Below are 23,772 nucleotides of genomic sequence, written 5' to 3' on the forward strand. Positions count from 1 at the left end.
CATTTTTAAGAAAGTAATATAAAAGCGGTATATGAAACACATTTAGATGTTCCAGCCAGACAATGTTTTTCTTTGTTTTCAGGTTTGGTCTGACTCTGATCCAGTTTTTGTTGTGGTCATTTACTCTGTGCAGTGACTTTAACTAATGGAGGCCAACAACATCTGGACTCACTAAAGCACTATTAGCAGCCTGCTTATAATTGGCCCTGACCCCTTATTCTTGGAGGTCATTTGTCAGAAAAGGTTGGGTAGTTTAGGAACAGGAAAATTAACTTCCTGTTATTCAATGATAATGCCCACATTAGGTGCAAAGTTAACTTAGGGTCATTTGAAAGAACGTCTCACACACACAACAGCTGCTTCATTTTTTTTTTTTTTTTTTTTTTTTTACAAAAATGTTTATTGAATTTACTGAAATGGAAAACAGCCCTAAGAAAAATGTTGATTAAGCGTTGAAAAAATTTTGCCAAACCTCCATGGGAATTTGCATGTCAGAAGTCAATCTAGTGCTGATGTGTTGTCTACAAAAATGGTTTGGACAAAGCCACCTAAAACACAGGGTGTGACTGTGTATATATGCGGTTTTGTCAGTATGAATGTACATACTTAACACGTAAAAAACAACTTGCTTATAAATGTCAAACAACCACCAGATGAAACCTGAATATTAACCTCCATCCAAATTTCATCGTACTGTAATGCTTTTGTAGGTACAACACCTTCTCAGGAATCCTTTCATCATTATTATATGCCAGCTTTTTGTTCTCACGTCCAAAAAACATAAACTTTGACTGTAATCTTTGAAGCTTTATGCTGCCTGCAGTGTTTGGAAAATGTCTCACTGAGGCGACTGCTCACTGCTGGTCCCGTACAGAGACAGAAAGGGCCCGAGGCTCGCTGCTCCGCTTCTAACTAACTCCATATGGTAAGGGTCTGGACATCCAACTGACTTCTAAGACTGTTGCAGACTGGTGCAATGTAAACTTAGCATCTCATCTGAGCGGAGGCCACGGGCAAACCCCCTCCCATGCTCTAAGGAGAAGCATCTGTCCCCCGTTGCTCTCAATATCCACCTCGTCCATCGCCCAAGGCTCTGACAGTGAAGAGGCTTACATTTGAAATCTTAGATGGCTTAAAGAATTCAGTTTCTCCATTTATCTAAGTTTATACAGCTTCAAATCACCCTAAGAATCAGAAAGGTCGGAAGTTTTAATAACTAATGCCTAAGAGTTAAAACAAGCAACACAGAGAGGCTCCTCTTTTCTAGTTTTTGGTACCTCTTTCTGTGAGGAATTTTTGTTGAAAACTCTTTACTGAACGAGATGTTAAAAGGGACTGCTGGCACTGAGACTGGATTGGTGAATGAGCAGGGTAAGAAAGAGTACAACAGGTAACAAGGACCTACTGCTGTGAGACAGATGGCTGAGCTGCACAATAAGAGGCCCGTACACTAACGGGAAGCTCTCTGTGCGTGTTAATGTGTGCGTGTAAGACCCTCTTTTATCCGCTGTATATCAATTTGTCCAATGAGCGGTCAAAGAATGTCTCGTGAATGACTGTTTCACAGAGCAGCTACTGACATTTCTTTGAGGGTTACTCACTCTTTGCTCTCTAATGAGCAATGTAAATGTGGCCGCTCGCACAGAAAGAAAAAACTCCGTGACAGGGCCGCAGGATTTCAGATGATCACAATAAACCATATTACAAGTACCTTCGAAAAAAACAACAATTTGAAAGAGTAGAAATAAAACAAGACAAAATTAAAATTTGATAGCTGTTGGAGATATTCTAACTGTAAGATTGTGCTGTTCCTATCTTCCTATTTAGCTTCTTGGTAATGGTTATAGAGCAGTTTTTGGAAACAATATTTAAATTAAAGACTGTAATTTGAGAGCAAATTGTCACACAAATGTCATGCTGGCGTGTTTACAGATTCTGTTTCATTTCAATTAACTGAGTATAGATGCATGTTAGCACAGTAGTGTAATGATGATCCTGTTGTGATAAAGTGCTGTAATATACTTTTTGATCTGTCCACTTTCCCTCAGTTTCCTTTGTTAGCATCATTCAGTCACTCCGTGCATTTCTCAGAATTAAGGCAAATTTGCACTTTCCATGAAGCTGCATGGGCCTGCAAGACAAAAATTTAGCAAGCTGCTCATTTCCCTGATCATCTGCACCTGACTGTACATGCCTACAAGCCTGCTGAGTGGATTGGTGTTGCCACCTTGATACCTACTGTGCATGTGTGCAACTTGTCCATGCAAAACAACACCCAGTAGACAGTAGTATGTACAGAACCACATCTACTGCTGTCTGAATGAGTTTTTGGGTATATCAGGGCTCTTGGTTTCTATACCTTCTTCACAAAAGGGTCATAGAGGAGGTTAGATTTTTTTTTTTCAACTATAGTTAATGTATGTATGTGAACACTGGGGTCTCGCTATGATTGTGACACTGTCCGTCACTCAAATTGCAGCATGCATTGGCCTACTGGGGCGTTCTGGCCTACTGGGGCTAATGTTGGTGGAGAATTGGAATCTCACCTGTTTAACAGTGATTTTCTTACTGTATGTTTGCTGAGTATTGCTGCAAAATAGTGACTCTACATAAAAAAAAAAACCTACTGCTTGATTCTGAAGGAATAACCTGAAACTTGATGCAGATGTTTTAGATTGTGGAAAAGTGGTCTACAGTTTAACTCCATCAAGACTGCACTGGAAATATGTTTGCATGGCAACACGTCATCTAACTTATCCATGGGAAAAGTACAACACTCGGTTTCCTCAGAAAAAGCTGAGTACATTACAAACAGCTGCATTTAAACAGTTGCAGAGCAAATTTAACTTTTACAGTATGTAAGAAACTGGCCATGCTTGTATTAAAGTGCTCTGTTGATATTTTTTGAATCTTAAACTTATACAGCTGATAACGGACGCCGTCATTAATATGAAACAACTGACAACAGGCAGAGAAATGACAACATCAGACATGTGAGGGTTTTTCTTTCCCCTATCTGTATGGTGATTATTGCAAAAGAACATGAACACCAGTCAAGCATACAGGCATAGCATGGATGAATCACAGAGGATCTCAGATTGCAGGGCTCTAGCCACTGTAATTGACAGTAAAACCACCATCCCCCCTTTGGGAGAAAATCTACAGCAAAGAGTTAAACCAGATCCAGTTTGGATCTCTGCCAGTGGATTATTCATTGCCTAAGGTATCTGGGCCAATGCAGAATCATATGGAATACACACACACACACACACGCACATACACACACACACACACACACACACACAGACACAGACACTGACACACACACTAGCGCCCTATCAGGGGCAGACTGAGCTATTTACTGGAAGTGAACTTGTTGGCTGCGGTGGCTCTCCACACTAAATAGCGAGGCTAACCAGTGTTTGCTTTGTGGAAATCCCTTTGGCGTTTACAGAGTGAGATGGGACGGATGGCACACACAAGCCAGTTGCCTTCCTCTCTGCAGTTACGTGTTGCATGTCATGTGTTACAGGCTGTGTGTTTTCAGTAAAATATGTATTAACTGTGCTGGTGGAGCAAAAATACATATTACACACAATGGAAATGAGAAAATCAGCTATTGATTAGGGAATAAAAGGGCTGAGCAATGCAAAAAATAATTACAGTACGGTAGTGTCATTTTTATGTTTCTCGTAGCACAAGTGAAATAAATTTGAATTCTAATTTGAGCTGCTACTTTGAAGGTGTTTAAATGATTTTAATACACATTGCCTAGAACAGTGATTCCCAACCAGGGGTAGGCCATTTATACTCCAGGGGGAAGGGCACATATTTATGTTTAGGAAAAAACTAAACATCTATATAGAAGTACAATTTGATGTCATGCTGATCTTTAGTAAATTTATTGTCATCAATAAGCTACCACTTTACATCTTAAAGCCATGTCTTGCGATGGAGAGTGCATGGAAACTAGTTAGCAAGCAAGTAATGAAGTCAAATAGTTAAATAGTAAATACTTTACATTAGGAGATGTAATTTATAAACAGTTTAAATAGTAGGCAAGAAGAACTTTTTAAATAACTAATAAAAGGGGCTTACGTAGATGGGAGAGCAGCAAATGTTAGTTTGTTAATGTGTGTGTGTGTGTGTGTCTGTGTTTGGGTCTGTGATCATATGAGAGAATAATAGCAAACACATTCAAGCAAGGGGGGGAATGAAAAAAATAACTAGTTGAAGCATCCAGCTCATGTCACCCTGCCAACTGACAAAACAGGCCCAAACACTGAAGGTTGTATGAACAATTACAGCATCCCCTTTTATGCAGTATAGCTTGACATCCACTTTAAAATCAACTGAAACGAAAACATTTGGAATATGACGGGCGGTGCTGATGAAGGGGTACTCTGATAGGGATGTGTGTCAGACAATAAAAGCTTGGGAACAACTGGACTAGGAGGTGGTTTTTTGTCTTTGCCCCCGTGATCCAGGGAGGATGGGGTTCTCCCCTATCAATTCGGCAACCTGCAGGCCTAAAGTGAAGCTCAGCCAGAGTTGGGGCCCAGGCCTCATATCATCTGGTTTCTATTCTTTCTGCCCCGTCCAGTGAAATCTGACCCGCTTTAGAGGAGAACTGAATAATGGGCCCATCAATAAATACCATATTCCCCCCTTTGAAGTTGCATACATGATGGAAAGTGGTAAGATGTCATGTGTTAAAGTTATTACCCAATTCCTTAGCACTAATCTACTGTGCTTGATGTTCCTGAGTTTTGAAGACTGTTGTGGCTTTATCTATTCTGACAGCAGCCAGACTGACCGCTTTTTTCGCTTTGCCCAAATGTCAGAACTATTTTCAATCTCCCTTCGACTTTATATAACCCCCACTGAGGTAACCTAGCCAGGCGGGAAGAGGGACAAGTGGGTGCGTTACAGGAGAAATACTGACTCCGAATGTTTCGTGGCAGTGGTGGATAATTTTACCAGCTGGTGAATAGTCTGCTCTTGAGTCATTTGGAGGTGCCTATAAAGCCTGTGTGTAATCTTCCTGCCTCCTGCTCTAATTGTGCCTCTCACGAAACAAGTTGCTTTTGTTAAAAGAAGAGATAGCCTAAGGTTCCTCTGATCCAACCAGGAAAAAAGACGAGACGTGAGGATAAGATGTGAATTCAGATATTTATTGTTGCGCAGCATTTCAAGGATTTTCTTTTTGTATGTTTTTGCTTTATTTGATATTTGACAGTGGATAGAGACAAGGAAAGAAGGAAAGACATCATTGATGACATGCAGCAAAAGGTCCCACATGCGATTTGACTCCAGAGTTGCCTGCCATTCAATCACGTGATGTGCAACAAAAGGCCGAGTTTGCTTTTAAAGAACTGTGTAGGATACTGTACTGTATATAGTGCGACCACTTCTGAAGGCAAAAGTGTTTCTACCTGTTACAAATGGCCACACTCGAAGCCTACAATCACAGCAAAGGGCAAGGCAATCGCACAAATGCAGATTCCAGTGCACATTTTCTGACAGTCTCTCCTCAGATACATTTATGGTGTTGCACTTGTATGTACACACAATAAGTGACAGAAGTAGCTGTGTGAAGTCTAGATCCCGCATGCTCTCTTACCTCGACACACCTGCCCAGTGGTTTTGTGAATTGGGCAGGCTTGATGGAGCAGCGGTTTTCGAAAGTTCCAGAAGTTGTAGGATGCAGCCCTTGCAATTCAGACATGAGAAAGGTGTGGCGAGAGGGTTTTAGATGCTATTTGATGATCCGTTGAGAACTTTAGCCAACTAAGCCACCAGAAGGTATCAGCGTGCTTCTTGTGATACACTTTGAAAAACTCAAACAAAGATAATTTTAAAAATATTGCTTTGTTTACTGTTGACATACAGATATTTTGTGGAAGTTTTCGTTTTAACACAGGGCATCATAATCTCTCATATCTATAAAAGCTTAAACAAAAAAATAGCCCACATAAATGACATTAAAAAAAAGAAAAAGTTATAAGTCACAGTGAGCATATCAGCATTGAAAAGGGCCCATAAGAGCCATAACAAGTGTTGGGGGAGGAGGGTGACCTGGCTGTTACCTGCACATACTCAGTGACAATGAAGATCTCAAGTCTAGAAGTAGCCCTCTGACAGTTCAGAGAGATCTGAGGTCACCCCTTCAGTAGCAGCTGCCTGCGATAATGAGTAACAGCACTCCTGCCATCCTGACTGGGTGAAAAACATCACGATCATTAAGAAACCTCATGTGAGCAGAGGAGGAAGGGAGGGGAGGATGATTGCACTCTCATCTCAGTATAAACTACGTTGGAATTAACGCAACATCTGCAGAGTCAACATATATTAAAACTAAAAAAAAAAAAAAAAAAAAAAAAAAACTGTTTTAAAATGCTTTTGGGGTTCGGAGCAGCACATGCAGAGTCTAATAGCAGTGAAAAGCTCCTGTAAAAGTCCTAAATATATTTGTTTTTACAAGAACATTTGCTGTCTTATTTTCCTGAAGTCCATTTGTTTGTGTATCTATAGAAGAGCTCATGCATATACCATGTATATATGAGGGACGACACACTACTTTTAAAATTGTCTTTCTACTGCAGAGCATCTGTTGACATAGTCATTGTGTCATTTCAGTGATGCATAGGAGGAGGTGTGAAGATGTTGTCGGTGATATTCATTACAAGGCGGCACATCAGCCCATCAAAGCGCTCCTTTGTGGAGGGGATCAAGCCAGGGGCGGGTTAAGGCTTTCCACAGAGACACCTGTGGTTTGCTCTTCCTCTTGGTTTCCTCTTTTCTTCTGCCGCTGCGTTCTTGAGCAGCCCTCATCAGGAGGGCTGCACAATCTGAGTGCAAACCTCTGCCGAACTTAACCCATTCAGCCAAGTAAAATTCGCCCAGTATAGAATGATATTTCCAAACAGGAATTTGTTGGATGAAATCTCACTCCGATACTTAAATGTGGTTATTTTTACGACCAATACCAGTACCGTGTTGAAGCTTCTGAAAAGACATTTAGACCTTAGACCTCAATTGACTCAAACCCAAATGCATTAACCCAAGTGCATCGAAAATTTTGACAAATACATTCAAATCAAATCCCTGAATAATTTGTTTTACTCACGCTCCTGACCGATCAAGTTCACAAACACAAGACATTTGACTCTGCGGATTTGCACATGTACTTTGAATTAATAAAAAAATACAGCTGAAAAATAATATAAACCAAAAATAGAACAACTTAAAAATAATACGCATAATGTTTGAGCTAGAATTACAGTATTGAGGTCAGTAACAGAGAGAAAGAAGTTGTCCCATTTGCACAGTAAACTGGAGTATGGTTCATAAAAAATCAGGTCGGTTTCATCTTTAAACACACCACCATTTAAATCCACATGAAAGAAATGAAGGGGAAATGGAGAAAGAGATCCAGAGAGAGATAGCGTTCTATCAGTTGCAGAAAGCCTTTAGCTGAGTGACTGAGAGCCTGCAGGGTGTTTCCTGTCCGGCACAGGTTGTGACCCTGCGGAACGGAGCAGCTGCTGCAGAATGATCCGTCTGTTAAAAGAAACTGCTGAGCCATCAGAGCCCCTGAAGACCAGAAGAAGCTGCCTCGAGACCTTTGACAGGCTCGGATCAATCAGCCAACACCACCACAGCCTCAAGGGCCATCTCCACTGAGATCATCCCACCTTGACCAGCAAAGGTCACAGTTTCAATTTGACTTTTCCTCACTACACTAAATGACTTGTCTACCAAACAGACAAGAATTGGTTCGAATATTCCAACATAGCTGTTTGACTAATGGCCTTTCATTCATTTTGGTATAATGAGTGTGGTCCAGAAGACTTTAGAACAGATTTTAATACTGTATTGTCCCAGTCACCTCCAGTGAGGATCATCCAGAGTTCAGTATTTGATTTTTTTTTCATTTCATTATTTATTTATTTGTTTATTTGGTTGGCTGTTGACATATTGTCAAAGGCAGCTGAACTTAGATGAAGACTGAACTAAGAAGATTATGCATTTAAATCTGAATCGCCATCATCCGGACGCATATATATACAAAGCCACACACACACACACACACACACACACATACACACACACACACACACACACACACAAACATACAGTAAATATAAAGCAGGAAACATAAAATGCCTATTGTTTAGATTTGGGCGAGGTTCCTCCAAACTCTCTTGGATTCAATCCCTAAATGTCCGAGGTAGGAGACAGTTGCAAAGGGAGGAGAGTTAGTAGGAGTTTTGTTTTGGACTCATTGCAGGAGCGGTGACTCCCTCCAGTTCCTCCAGCTCAATTATCGACCCCTGTCACTCCTCAGGGCCTAAGCACCCAGCAGCAGGCTTCAACTTGTGCAGGGGTCTTGAAACTCTGGTCAAACAGAAAAAAAAAGCGTTTCTTTAAGACATGAAGTTTCAAACTCTCGACCCTTTGTTTCATTCCTTCAGTGTACTTAAGTTCTTATTCTCTCTGTAATATAGGTGGTGCATGAGTTTGTTTTGCCGAGTTATTTTAAGCCAAACGGGTTGTAGCTATAAAACACCACTTCTTTTACAGTAATATTTAATAACACTGAAAAGTAAGATTGATTAAATTAACAAATGTACTGTTACTCAGTCACAGATCCGGTAGGTCCCTATAAAGAGACATGAAAACATGTTAAGAGAGAATAAGCAGGGGAAAGAAGAAAAAGAGAAAGTATATACAGTATATAGGTATTCATTTCCCTTCAAGATGCCCCCCCCCCCTCCATCCATCCATCTCTATCTTTGTCCCTGTCCGCCCAGACAGTTTCCTTCTGTACTTCGCAGGGAAAGTATCGAATGCCGTGGAAAGATTTGTCTTTCCTAAAAGACTGCTGACACCTGTCTAGTGCTCATTTAAAACTTTTACTGGCCCATTTCTCCAGGGCACACACATGTCGAGAGGCAGGGGTGTCCAGAATGGGCTGTCTACTCAGCCCCAGAGTGGAAACTGGGGAAACTGGGCTCCGTCTATCCCTCCTCCATCCACAGTTGGAGTGATTGCCACTGGTTAGATTTTAAGAAACACTGGTTATCAGTTGTGTCATTGCTTTGTTCTTGAATTTTCAAAAGAACCTCTCAGGCTCCATAAAGAACATCAAAGACATTGTGTGTTTGATAAATTTTTTTTATAAATTACACAAATGTGTCTAATGGAGGAGAAAAACTTCGATTACTGCTTAAAACAAGGTAACACACACTCAGTGGCCAGTTTATTAGATACACCAGTAAAATCTGATGCTGTCCAATACAACAGCTCTGCCATAAATTCTCCCTTTACAAAGTTTATGATGTTTAGTTTTGGTGACGTGAAATGTTTCATTTCAACAATATGTTTACTACTGAGGTCAAAGTGGAGGTGTTGCAGTGCGCTGCATTATATTGAGAAGTTTTTCTAATTTTATGTTCTTCTCTATTTATGAGAGGGACAGAATATTAGGCACCTCTCAGTATGATGCAGTCCAGTACAACACTACCACTAAGACCTCAATGCTAAAACATAACACCTCCATGACTGCATCAGAAACATCTTCATGTCAGAACAGTTGTATTTTGATTGTCTTAGATTGTACATGTAAGTGGCAATGGGAGGATATGATACTTGTTGGCCCGAATGGGGAACTAGTCATTTGCCAGAAACATCACAAATGACACATTCACTGTTATTTATTATTATTGTTCATATCCACCATGCATATAAAATGATTTAAACATGGAAATGATTTCAGCAGTGATCAGGACAATAAACCACCACAACAGACGGACTCATTCATAGATTGAAGCAGCACATACACACAGGCACTGGAGGTTTAAACGGGATCAAATGCAGGAACGAAGTTGGAAAATCAAACCTATAAATACCACAACATGACTTGACAAGTGGGATATGAGGGCAGGAGGCGGCTATGCCAAAGGATATCGGAAGCACGCATTCCAATGTGTGTCAATTAGTTTTCGTCTTCTTATTAATTTCCTTCTGTGTTTAGGCCCAACACTTACAAGTTTACACTCATTATTTTCTGGTTTGTCAGTAAAGCCGGTCCAGTCTTGCATTTCCGTTACACCTATAAAACATTTGCTGAGATATCACATCAGTTGTTTTTCTTGACGGATCAACATGTCGTGATGTGAGTAGGCTGCTTTGCTGCGGTGTAGGTTTGCGACTTAATGCAAGTGGTGCATGTTTGGCATTGGAGCAAAACTCCTCGAATATAAATGAAGTATTTTGTGTGAGTATGGGGACCCCTGTGGCTCCTTAATACCCCCTTCAATCCTTTTTGTTGTTATCTAATCAAAGTTCCCAACTCACCAGGGTTCAAGAGGGAGGGTGGGGGTCTCTAGTGTTAGACAGCTCACTGCAATTAAGATTTATTTAAGGCTTACAAGGAATCCATTCACTCTTGAACAAATCAGAGTGAATTCCTCTGACTCTGACGCGGTTTTCCCTCCCTATAATTATCCGCTGCTCAACAAGTGCTGAGAGAGCAGCTCTCCTTTAACCTCCTGCAATACCTCAGAGCTTTAGATTTGTAATTAAATCATAAAACAACAACAACAACTGCAAATTCAGAGCTTTCCAAAAGAGCGCTATAAGACCGTGAGTTGAGAAAATGGGTCCGAGGCAGATGACTTCATTGATTTCATTTTTTAAACTATCGTCATATATCGTGTTTTTATTTCCGAGGCGTTGGACCTCCACTGCAGGCAGTGTCTCTGACACTGAGACACGAAGCCGCACTGGCATCCTGAGGACTGTCGCTGTGTCATGTGACACACTTCAGGAGATTACAAGTTTCAACAGGTTACCAGGTACAGAGGGAGTCTGCTTACGTTACTACAAATGGCAGCTTCTGACCTGCTGACTCAGACTTTAATTTGACTTTTTTTTTGGCAGGTTTACAGTTTTATCCTACTCGGGCAGAGTTTTAACTGTTGCTGGGCATTGTGGCCTGCTCTGTTGTGCTACACTGTGGTTTTATTTGCACACACACGGTGTTCATACAACACTGGAAATACACTTCATTCAGGTTTTGCAGTCTGGCCCAGTGGGTAAGAGCAGTGAGCGAGAAATCTATAAATCTAAAATCTTGCCTCACTCTTTCATGTGCTGAGAATAATTTTAAGCCTGAGATGCATGACAAATGGAGATTGCCTTCTCCTCATCGCTGTGGTTTTAGTTTGGAACTACGTGATCAGAGATGGTGGTTAGGGTATTTATTTTCTGTTAAATAGACACTCATTTTACATAATGTTTTCTGATGCACTTAGCACTTGACTTAGATTCTCAGTACTTTGAGCTCAGTATTTCTTCACATTACTAAAATTCATCTCTGTGGGCCTTTCTGACGCTACTTCTCCACTTGTCATTTTAACATGTTTTTACGATTTCCCTCCGATTACTTTGCCCTTGTGACCGAATGTTGAACTAGATGCCTAATTTAACATGGGCCTTTTGTTGGCCACCTCTTTGTTGGGAAGCTCTTGCTAATCATCCAGTGGGCGCCGTGGTGCTGTTGACGGCCGGGGGCCACTCAGTCTGCTCTTATTATCCCTCTGTGACAGCATGTCCTTGGGCAAGGCAGCAGAGCTGTCAGGTCCCTCTGTCACACTTCTCTGCAGGCAGGACATGGCCAGCCCACAGCACAGATAGGGGTCCTTAAGACCCGGGGCCGGTCGCTCATCTCCAAAGATGCCTACCTTGGTTGTTTAGCAACCGCCTCTGGCTGACAGCATTTGTTTGATTCTGTGTGGCTGCTGTGTGATGGAGCGGTGTATGTGGGGGTTACAGCGAAACTAACCAAACAACACGATGGGCGCTTTTGTCACCTCACTAAAGAGGAGGAGCTATCAGGAGCTCCCTCTATGTGTCCTTTCATGCCTCCAAGTCATGGGAAGAGCAAGCACACACACATACACACACACACACACACACACAAACGCACACAAAAGCACAATATACAATGTAGAATTCTCTAAGAGTGTCAAAAAAAAATGTCCAGTTTTTCTATTTGCATATTACAATAACTTTTTTGATTTTCGTTTAGAGCTGTAACTATTTTTGTTATTGGTATATGTACCGATTATATTCATGATTAATTGCTTGGTATGTAAAATGTCAGAAAAAAATAAATAAATAAAATAAATGCCCACCACAAAGAGGTGGATGCCCAAGGTGGCATTTTCAAAGTCCTTGTTTTGTGCAACAAATCAGTATAAATCAGTACATTGTTTTGTGGGATGTGACAGGAGAAAAATAAAAAGAAATAAGGAAAAATGCTGCAAAAACTGTGCTAAGTTCAAAGTCATTACTGCAAAGGTCACAAACAGTGATTTTTTATTTTATTTTATTTTTTTTACTTTTGTCTAAAGCAATTAATCGATTAACAGAATAGTTGTAGTAATTATAACGGAAGCAAAGGAGGAAGTCAGGTGATGGTCTTATAGAGCAACAAAATCCACGAAGGGAGGAGGTAGGGATTAATGGATGGGCCTCTGAAACACCTAACCCAAGGCAATGAAGCTCCCCTAACCCTAGCAAAGTCGTAGTTTTAACCCAAACCATGATCTTTACCTAAACTTATCCAAAACTCATGTTGTTGTCAAATCATAAAACGGATTTATTTTTCAAGTGTGATTTATGACAGTTTTCGACGGCACGAACAAATGATGTCGCCCGGCAGATAGGGGCGTCAGATCAGAAAATGTTTCTATATATGGTTCTAGATGTCAACATATTTCAGTGATTTAATTTGGAGGACTTGTTGGACTAATCAAGTTGATGTCTGATCTGCTTTTGTTTTGTTTTTTTTATTGTCATTTTTTAATCATGACGAAGACCTGGCGTAACCCCACCACTTTTCCCTCCCACCAAAAAAGGGCAAATTGATAACCAACTGATCCATCAGGCCAAGCATGGCAAGCAGTGCTCGACCGTTTAAAGCTAAAAATAGACATCAGTTAGAAAGGTACCAAAGTGGAAACGATATTTTACAGCGATATCTTACCTCTCAGCGCAGTGTTCTGTTCCATATAGGATCTGATAATGCCTTTTTACATTTATCTTGTAATTCACTGCCCTCTTGTGGCCGCACCAGCCGTTGCATCTATCGTTTTCGTCATTTCCGCGGGGGTGGTCCTGTCCCGTTGACAAAGGCTGGGGCTTGTCAAGCAGAGGGGGGAGCAGCGTTTATTAGACGTATGCGTATGCGCATCCTGGATAATCCTAGGATCCATGACGGGTGACCAGCTATAGCTAGCTACAGACACGCGTGCTTGTCAAGCTGCCCTTGACTCAGCTTCCACCGTTTTGAGATCAGTTACGATATTGCACACATCATTATACACATGCATAGATGCGTGTGGAAACTGCACTTGCACATTAGAAAATTGCTTCAACGGTCTTTTCTACCTAAGGGTTAAGAGGTAGCAGTAGCAAGTGAACAAGCAAATTACACTGTGATTTATCGTCTCAGGTCGGGGTAAGTAGTCTTACTGGTCACCTTCGTCAACCTGTGTGACGACGAGGAGTTAGTGTTGAGGCCTAGTGAGGAGAATACAGGATTCTGGATTGTTACTGGAGTGTGTCATTGTCAGGTAATGGTAAATACTTTGAAAATTATATAGAAATGTTTAGATATTTTTCCTCTATACTTCCTCTTCAGACATGAAGGAGTGCAGAAAGGTGAAGATGTTCAGGCAGGCATCTTCAAAACAGAACAAAACACAAAACACGAAATTTATACAATAAGTTTGTCTCCACTTCAAGAGCAACAAAACAAATTGCTGTGTTTATTGATCGTGGGGGAAGAAAGCTTTCAGGTTTTTCAGTCTCAGGTTTCAAAACACTCCACTGGCTACAGTAGCAAAAAGCCACAGGCTCCTGGCAGCGACTGACTGAAAGGGCTTCCTCCCTCTGTCATCTCTCCTCTAATCTTATGTTTGCACAGCTCTCTGTCTTGTCAGTGTAGTTTGTTTAGGTTTTATGCCCATCAGTACAGCTGTATTCCTCCAGCTCAGCCCACATCTGAGAAGATCATCGGTGATAGATTTGCAGGCAGAACATTTCCTCAGCCGCAATCCCAGGCTTTGTCTAGAAAATGATTAAGGCTACCGGAGTGTTTCTTCCTAAACAGCAAGAAAGAAAACATCCGTGTGCCACTGAAAGTATGCAAATTCCCTTCCTTTTCTACACACGTGGATCCAAGAGGTGTTCAAGAGGTGTTCAAGATCAACAAAGAGGTGACTGCAGCAAAGATCTTTTTTTTTTTTTCTTTTTTTCCAACTCTCAAAATTCACACGGTACAAGAGACTAGTCTTCCTGAAAGCAATTCTATATTTGGGGAAACGTGCTGTTTCGTTTTATTGCAGAGAGTTAGATGAGAGGAACTGAAAAGATGCTGAATACTACTCTCACACCTGTATGGTAAATATGTAGCAGGAGCTTAGCAAAAAGACTGTAAACTGGGAAGCAGCTCGCCTGGCTCCTTCAGAAGTAGAGCTGGACTGATAATTCGAACAGGCCAGTATATTGGCCAATGCTAGCTTATTGCAGATACATCAGTATTGGTGCACATATTGGCTCATAGTATGTGTGGCTGTACTCAGAAAATGCGGATTGTCATTTTTATACTTCAGTGTTTGTATTGATCAAACAAACAAGATATGAAGTGTTAACAAATTAGCTTTGGAGGTGCTAGGAAGACTTTCTTGCTGTTGTACAGAGCCTGGCTAACTCTGTCCCCCTGTTTTCGGTATTTAGGATAAGCTAAGCTAACTGGCTGCTGGCTGCAAAGACACAGTAAGGGAGCTTGAGAGTGGTATTGTTCTTTTCATCTACCTCTCCCCAAGAAAACAAAGTGTATTTCCCATAATTTCAAACTATTCATTTAACGTGCCGCTGTGTTAATAGAATTCAAACAGAACATGAACATACAGCAGGATAAAAAAAAAAATTGTGAATACCTAAGTTAATCTGTTTTGGCGTAGTCGGTGTGAGAAAAAACCACTAATGCTGTGTGGTTGTGGCTGCGCTGGTTTAAATAACGACAAAGAAAAATGCACCAAAAATTAAAAAACAAGGACAGTGTAATAGGCATCGCGCTAACAGGCATGAGGAAGCATGAAGGTTAAAGTGTTCACTTATCTTCGCTGCTGACTAGCCCTGCTCAGCGGAGAGAAAGAGGGTGTTGTTTTCCTTCAACCTCTGCAGTCAGTGACTCATGCTGGAACGTGTTGCCAACAGACAGTGTTTGACGTTTTAATATTTATGCTGTCAATTCCAAAGACTAACCTCGGTAATTAGGGGAGGTGATTCCGGACAGATGCGGACGGAGGGACAAAGGGGCTTTTTGTTTGGCTCTTGCAAACACAGTCACCTCTCCCATGACAACATTTAAAAACAGGCCCACGGTCATGGAAAGCCCGATCGGCTCGCCGCTCAGCGCGCCGGGTGAAGTCACACTTCTCCGTGGCATGATGTCACTCCTGGGTGGGACGTCACATCAAGCGGCGTTCGAACGAGATGTCTTGTTTTTGACCGCAGAGAAATTAGCAGCATGTCGTTCATTTAAAAACCGGAGTTTACTCAAACTAAACTAAGTTATTGAGGCGTAGCAAGTCAATATTTTGCCAACAGCGGGAATATAAACACACGCTAGCGTGCCTTGTGGTTGCCTGCGGCGACGGGTCTGTACGCAAAGAGTCACACGTGCAATTCTGTCAACGGCAATGTTACCAGAGGGCAGACAGGACGCTGAACTACTGAAACTGTGGCACAGTAATAACAGACAACTTTTCTGTACTCTTCTGTTTTTATAGGATACATTACTTAATATCTCGACAAGATCTGAGCACTGAGAATTGAGATCTTAGTATTTCCCTCGAACTCTTGCCAAAATCTTCCTTTTCCAAAAAAAAAAATACAATAATAATCGTGTGGAAACCAGGGATTTTTAGCAAATATGTGCTTGTGTGTCTGTCTGGTCTTTGTGTGAACACAGTAATATGTAATGAAAGAAAGACACCTTCTCCAAACCTCATACACACTACCATACTGTCATAGCTAAAGTCCAACTTAAAAATGCCGTTATTACAGTTATATAACTTTTCAGCTGCAGTGGTTTCCTCCAACTCACTTCATGCTAAAACGGCAGCTTATTGTTCTGCCTATTTTAGAATAATTGTGAGTAAAGCGGGGTGCCAAATACATAAAAGAAAACTTTATAGGCAGTTTAACAAGTTGTTTAATCAGACGGGCAGGACAGCAGCCTCAAATCAGAGTGCACCATTTTATGAGTCATTATCAACACTTCTATATTTAAAATCAAACTTTATTTAGGGAAAAAAAAACTTGGTTTTCCCAGGAAGAGAGTGATACATTATCCATATTTCCTGAAAGTAATAATGTGAAAATCACACGAAAACTTTCAACCTTAATCTTCGCAACCGAGTTCACCTTTTTTTTTTTAAACTTCACTATGTTTTAAAGCTGCAATTAAAAGGCCAAAGATAAGACAGTTGTCTTCTAATGTATGACAAAGGAAATCCTCATCTTTGAGAAGCTGAAATCAGAGAATGTTTGGCATTTTTGCTTAAAAAAACCCCCCCAAAAAACTCCTGAAACAATTCATTAGTTACCAAGTAGTTTCCAGTTAATTCTGTAATCGATTGATCGCCTAATCATTTCAACTTTGCCATGATTTGAGCTGTATCGCTAACAGTCGAAACTCAACAAGTGAAAATTGCATCAGCAAAAAAAGTCAGGGGAATGCTAAGCTCACCAACTATAACAACAAAATGCTAAAATGAAGCCATTAAAGTAGCTTAGTTCACATTGGAAAAAGTCATCATACACAGATACACCTTACTCCAAATTTACTGATTTGTACATTACTGTCTGTTAGCTGGATCCCTTTGAAATGTTATACATTTAAGTCTTGAATTTAAGTTTCAGATCACTCAACTTTGTATCAATATATGCATATAATTGTGCATACTAAATAATACATGAATGCGTAGATACATACTGCTACATACAGCAGATTGCCTGCGCTAACTACTTTCTACTGTTTACACTAAGCTGTGGTTACTGGTCAGCCTAAAGGCCACGACGCGGCCTCCCCTGTCTGACCACTGACTGTAACGCTCCTTTCCCTCCTAACAGATCACACACCACAAACGCCACAAACCACTGCTTGTCCACAGTGACACATCAGGTAATTCATATATCCAACACACTGTAAATCATGCTTGGTCTATGATGAGTGAAATACGGGATTGTCAAAGAAAAATACGATATCCTTTAAGACTCCCACAAAAATCATGATTTACTCCATTAAACTTTTAAAACATGTCATTAGTAAATATCTGCATAGTGACCTAATGGATTAACTGAAGTTTAAACCAACAGAAAACCCATACACACAAAAACAACACAGATGATTTTTCATAATATCCACCAAAACTAAAAGTTTACCATAAAGAAAAAAGAAAACCTCACAATAATTATTCAAATAAAGCATGTTTTTAAAGCTGCTGGTACTCTGACAAATTCTTCAAATTCAGCGCTAACATTAACCAACATTGACCTAAACCACAGACCGGGCTGCAACATTACAAACATCGACATCATTTATTTACGTTCCCACACCTCAGCCCACCTGGGCAGAAAGTGAGAGTGGCGAACAGGTAGTTGCCATAAACACTCAGGCTTTATTGTCCCGGGGCAAACACCAGCCAGCAGTCATTTTGTTGTACGCTCCGGTTTAATGAGAGATGACCTCAAGTCATTTATAGGCTGTAAAGGACACCCTGTAGCAGCTTAAGTGCATCAGAGCCAGGAGGTTTCGGGCAGGGGCCAAAGTGTGCGGTCAGTAAAGACAGAGGACAGGTCAACGTGCAGGAGGGGAGGATTTTCAGGTGAAGGGTCTGGGAATGTCGCTGTGGTGAATTGAGTTCCAGGTGTGTGTAGTTCGCCCTCCCTCCATTTAAAATCTCACACTTTTAATTCTGCTGTATGGTTTGGCAGGGTTAAACTTTTCCCACAGCTGAATGAACTAAGGAAAAGCCCCTAATGAGTTGAAAAAAAATGTGGGCCCAGCGTGGTGTTTGAACATGAGGCTGGCATTATTTTAATTTTCTCATCAATCCATTGTGGATCGCGGTGCATGGTAATGAAAGAATTACGCTAGTGTTACCCTAAAACTCGGATGAATCTGTTTATTGACTAATTGATTGACCAACTAATCGTTTCAGGTCTATATATATCTATTACTATTACTATTATTATATCTACTAAGACATGCAACATTTTAAATTGCTTAAAACTGCAATTTTAAGCAACAGCTATTTCTATATTAAAAATGGATCAAATTACTTCATGTACTGTAGGCGAGAGGTGTCGTTCGTAGTGATGAACTGACTCAACTCTGTGGAGCATTTCAGCATCTTTCAGCTCACTGTTTTCATTTACCGTCCTGCAACTTTACTGTTTTGGTTCTCTCCCACTGCCTTCATCAGATTTGTTTTAAAATGCTTTAAAATGCAGACAGACAGATATAGAGACTCGCTGTTGAACATAGTGGAGCTAAAGTCGGTCTCCACGTCATAGTCAAAGCTGATGGCACAGGGGCCCTTCACCCCAGGTAGAGTTTTGTTGCGCTAGGACCAGGGATTCGGGCCTTGTTGTTGAGCAATATGCTCTGCTTTGTGTGGTGAGGGTCCGCCCCCTCATGCTCTGCTTGTGTCTCATCTCCACTTCGACAAAGAAAGAGGCCCTGCAAACAGCCACCTTCACACCTCTCATAGCAGTGTTACTTAATGAGCTCAAGCACTTCACCATTCAATGGAAATATACTACGCACAAAAAAAATCAAGGTAGGGGTGAGTGTACGGCCCTTTGTCCTCACTGTGAAGAGGAAAAAGAGAACGTATTCGACGACGTACCGAGATCTTCATATGAAAGAGGAGAAAAAGCACAGGCTCCTGTTCGGTTATTGGCCTTGAAATGTTTATAGGTTTTGCCAAAAGGGCAATTGAGGAATGAAATCTTCGACAAAAGGCCTGAAAAAACTCCAGCAGCTTGGAACCTTTATGAAAGTGCCAAATATGAATCACTGCACTGCGGATGCCAGACGAGCCTTTCCTGTGTTGCTAAGAGAACCTCTTGGACTGGAACAGGCTGGGCAGCCAGAGGGGGGTTAAGTGTTTCGGATGGCTGTACAGTGTTGCACGGTAGATATGACTTGATGCTCCTATTCCTGCCCCGCAGCATGGGTGGTCCTCTCTTGATTTTATGCTGCCACCTATTAGCACCATGGGCCGGTGATTTATGCAGCTGTCAACTTCAACTTCATCAGCTCCGTCAGCCACTGGTGAATTGTGGGTATGCTGGCAAAGCCTTCCCTCTCTGCGCCTCCTACTCTGGGGCTAAAGTAAACCACCCCTGAGAGCAGAAAGGAGGGGGGGGGGGAAAATGCTGTTAAAGAGAAAAATACAATTTAGATAAATAACAACCACGCATACCACTGAGGCCTCCTCTGTGAAGGACTTCCAGCCTAAACATCTGGCTGGCTGCATATAAGGAAGAGACTGTGTTTGAGTTAAAGCAAGGTGAGAAAGGAGGAATTCATGGTTGGTACAGCCAACTAACAGAAGAACTACTAGGGGATCAGTCAGAGGCTGCACAGAATTATTAAGGGAAAGTGTTACCAGGAAAAATGCTGTATACAGGAAATAGCTGCATTCACGGCAGTAAATTTTCTAAAAGCATATGGCTTTATGGTATATTGTGCTTGAGAACATAATGTGTTAAAGGGAACACTCTAGTCGACTGAGCGAGCGGTGAGTGCATCAAGGTCTTACAGTAGAAAGTAATGGAAACGTTGGGTAACAGCTCTCATTCACTGGTTAATGAAGAAAAAAGGTGTTAGTCCCCCAAGGGCAGAGCATGCTGGACCAGTGGTGCGGGCCAATTTCAACCAACATAGGCATTAAGGGAAGGTGGACTGTGCATATGGTTGATTTACAGTATGTAATTCTTTGCCATAAGGAACATATTAGCAACAAAAAAAAGGACTTTGACTGCTACTGTGAGGCTCAGGGCACTGCATTTAAGATTAAAATGCTGATTCTCTCAGAATACACTGGGGTTTTAAAGTGTCCACGGATAATTGCTTTTACTGCGGTTGCAACCCAGGAATGTTAAACTTTATTGAACACCTGTTAAAATAATACTTGTCACAGTGAGTTTGAGGGAAACGTCCTGTTGGATAGATCTAAAAGGAAAATCATAAGATGTGGTGGTCTAGATCAGTGATTCCCAAACTTATACCCGAGGGTTTACTTCCGCAGTTGGAGAATGTGTGGAAAGATTGTGAAAGTAGCTCAAGGAAATGATCTGATTTTTTTTTTTTTTTTTTAAATATACCCACATTGTGTTTAGGGGGAAATCCAAATAGGATAACAAATTTGAGAATGATCTTGAAATTTATTATCATAATAACCACTAACTACCAACTCAAGTAGGCTGACTGCACACCACCATCCACCAAACTGAGGCAATTATAACTCCATAAAGCCATGTGTTGCCATTGAGAGTGCATGAAAACTAGTTAGAAAGTGAGCAAAAGGTTTAAAAGTAACTGATAGATTGTTTCCATAGTTAGCTAAAAGCAATAAATAAAACTTTGGAATAATTAGCTAAAATTAACTGATAAACCACTGAAAAACCAAAGGTAATACATCAAGTGATGATATAATTGTTGCTAAAAGTAATGAATAAATGATTGAAATAAAAACCTAAAATACATACATCAGGCAAAAGGTTGGAACCACTGGTCAAAGATGACTTATTATGTACCAAGTTATCATTTTGGACCAGATTTCTAACAAACTGATTTAAAGACAAATCTGTAGACCGAACTGCTGCCACATATCTTGTATATTCTCTGTAGTTTTGTTTTTGATCCTCGCGCTTAACTTAACAGCTCTCTTGTGTTTGCCGAGCCACGAGACCTGCATCGCAGAAACTCACAGTGAATTGTTGGTGTCGTCTACATGCAGGGTGTGACTGGTGGCAAAGGCCTCTCCTTGGTGTAAAGAGGTTTACTTAATTTATGCTGGGTCACAAGCAGAGGTCATGCTTTTTAGATGAAAAAAAAAAAAAAAAGCCTGTTTAGCTAGCTCTCCAGATGACAGAAAGTGTGATCAAACAGTTCCCAACTAGAACCATGTAATTTGGTAACATTATGATATTAAAGATGGCAGCTTGGTTATCCCAAGCAAAACTAACTTCACGAGTGGCTGACCATAATTTGGGGTTCTGTTTCAGTTATGCAGAGGGGTAATGGTGCAGTAGGAGGTTGTGTGTGTTTGTGTGTGTGTGTGTGTGTGTGCGTGTGTGCATGTGTGTGTGTTTGTGTGTGTGTGGCAAGGGTGGTAGCAGTTGCTGCAGAGACAGAGAAGTATTCTGGAGAAGAAAATTGTCGGTCAGGATTCAAATATGCATTTCTTTGGTCCAGAAGCAACATGACGTGAGGATGAAAGGGTGGAGAAACATGGCTGTGTCACACGGGAGGCCTTTTGGCTTTTGGCTGTCACTGCAAAAAACAAAGTTGAGGGAGAAAACCTTTTACACGCATCGTAAAGACTGAATACACAAGAGCAGTGGATGCTGTCAGTTGTCATGGTGAGAAAGGAAAATAAACACAAAAACAAGGACAACAACCTGTTACTGCTGAGGAAGAAAAAGGCAGATCGGATGAGAAATCTCAGCTTTTGCAACGTGCTTTAAAGGAATAGTTTGACATTTTGGGAAATACGTTTAATGTGCTTTCTCGACGAGCGTTAGATGAGAAGACTGATACCACTCTCATGTGTGTCTCTTCAATTTGAAGTTAGAGCCAGAAGACCGGAAACATTGGGAAACAGCTCTCCAAAGGTATCAAAAATCTGCCTATCAGCTCACAATTTAACTTGTTATATCTCTTTTTAAGAAAAAAAAAAAAAATCCATATAAAAGAGTTTCATTTGTCATGTTAATTGGTGAGCTTTAGAGGTGCTGGTAGACAGATTTTGTTACCCTCAGACAGAGCTAGGCTAGCTGTTTCCCCGTTTCCAGTCTTTATTGCTAAGCTAAGCTAACCAGCTGCTGGTTCCAGCTTCATGTTCACCGCACAGGCATGAGAGTGGTTCCGGTCTACTCGTCTTACTCTAGGCAAAAAGGCAAAAAGGCAAAAAGGCTTACTTCCCACAAAGTCAAACTATTCCTTTAAGTTAGATTATTAGAAAAACTCTCCGTGGAGATTGTCGGGAATGTAGTTCACTATCATTTTTTTTTTTTTTTTTTTTTGGAGATAGATTGATTGAAAATTTTGGTTATGCTTTTAAAAGAACTGATAATCAACTCAAGTAATTGAGTGCTTTTAAACCATGTCACAGACAAAGTACTTCAGAAAGCAAACGATAAAAAAGGCTGGTATGAAAACAATAGACTTTCAAAAACTGTGCACTAACCTGGTTTTTCCGTCATAAAAAGAGAGCCCACTTGTAAAGTTTTCATACCAGGGCTTCTCCCAGCATCATCTAAGTAAAGAGCTGCAGCAGTGGGACCTTTTAACGTGTGAATTGATACCTTAAAATGCATGTGTGGCGAGAGAGAGAGAAGAGTTTGCTCAGTTCAGCGAAGCGTTGTGACCCTTCATGCCCAGGTCAGTGTCAGTGAAGCATACAGGAAGGATCCAGCGGGGAAAGAGGGAGCAAGGATTCACGGGGAGGCTGAGAGTCAACCGCCGAGCCGAATCCCCAGAGATTTCTGGCTGTCTCGCTCTGTCTGTTGACACTCTCCTACTCCACTGACTTTTTCATTAACCCCTTATCAAAATGTTTTTCTCTCCCACACTCCACTGACATTAGCCCCTCACCCCCACAAGATCCTGGTTGAGATGTTCCATCTTGTGGTCAGACTTGATAGAAGCATGTCCTTACACCAGCAGAGAGATACATTTTTAGTTTCTGACATCTGATTTCCTTTTTCTAGTAGTTTTATTTCAGCTGTCCTATTTCATTATAGAAGTGAACCTTTATACTGAACATATATGATTATGTTTATGAGTATGAGGGCCACGTCAGCCCTTTTTTTGTTAGTCTTTTTTTTTTTTTTTTTAGGTGCATTTGCAATCACAAACTTTACCTTGAAACGTTTAGACAAAACCGAAACACTAACATTGCATTCAACAAAATAATGGGAAGGGTTTTAAATACGTCTCTTTAAGTCACAGACTTGTGTCTCAGTAAGCATAAAATATAGACCTACCCCAAAAACCTAACCTGTGAACATGTTTTATTTGGTGCTGAAAAGTTCAAATTGGCCAAAGTAACTGATGGCTTCTCACTTGTTTTAATTACTTGCAACTTGCAGAGCAGCCAAAATCAATGTTTTTTGTTTGCCTGTGTTCAGAGTTGGGCTCAGAGCGGGGCCATGCTTCACTCTAACTTTAACCTTAGTGCTAATGTTCCAACTTAAATTAATGGGAGAAGTTTACATGATTTAAATAGGTAATTTCCAAATAAATCAGCAAACAGGTACTGCCATGTCCTACAGCCAGAAGGATCACGGGAGTTTCCAAACGTTGAACCTGTTAAGCACTTCATGAATGCTGAACCCGAATGAACAGTCGCTGAATAAATGCAACAGTTGAAGCCACAACAAAAGCATTAAGTT

Source organism: Xiphias gladius, chromosome 19 (assembly GCF_016859285.1).
Source record: "Xiphias gladius isolate SHS-SW01 ecotype Sanya breed wild chromosome 19, ASM1685928v1, whole genome shotgun sequence".
Classification (NCBI taxonomy): Eukaryota; Metazoa; Chordata; class Actinopteri; order Istiophoriformes; family Xiphiidae; genus Xiphias; species Xiphias gladius.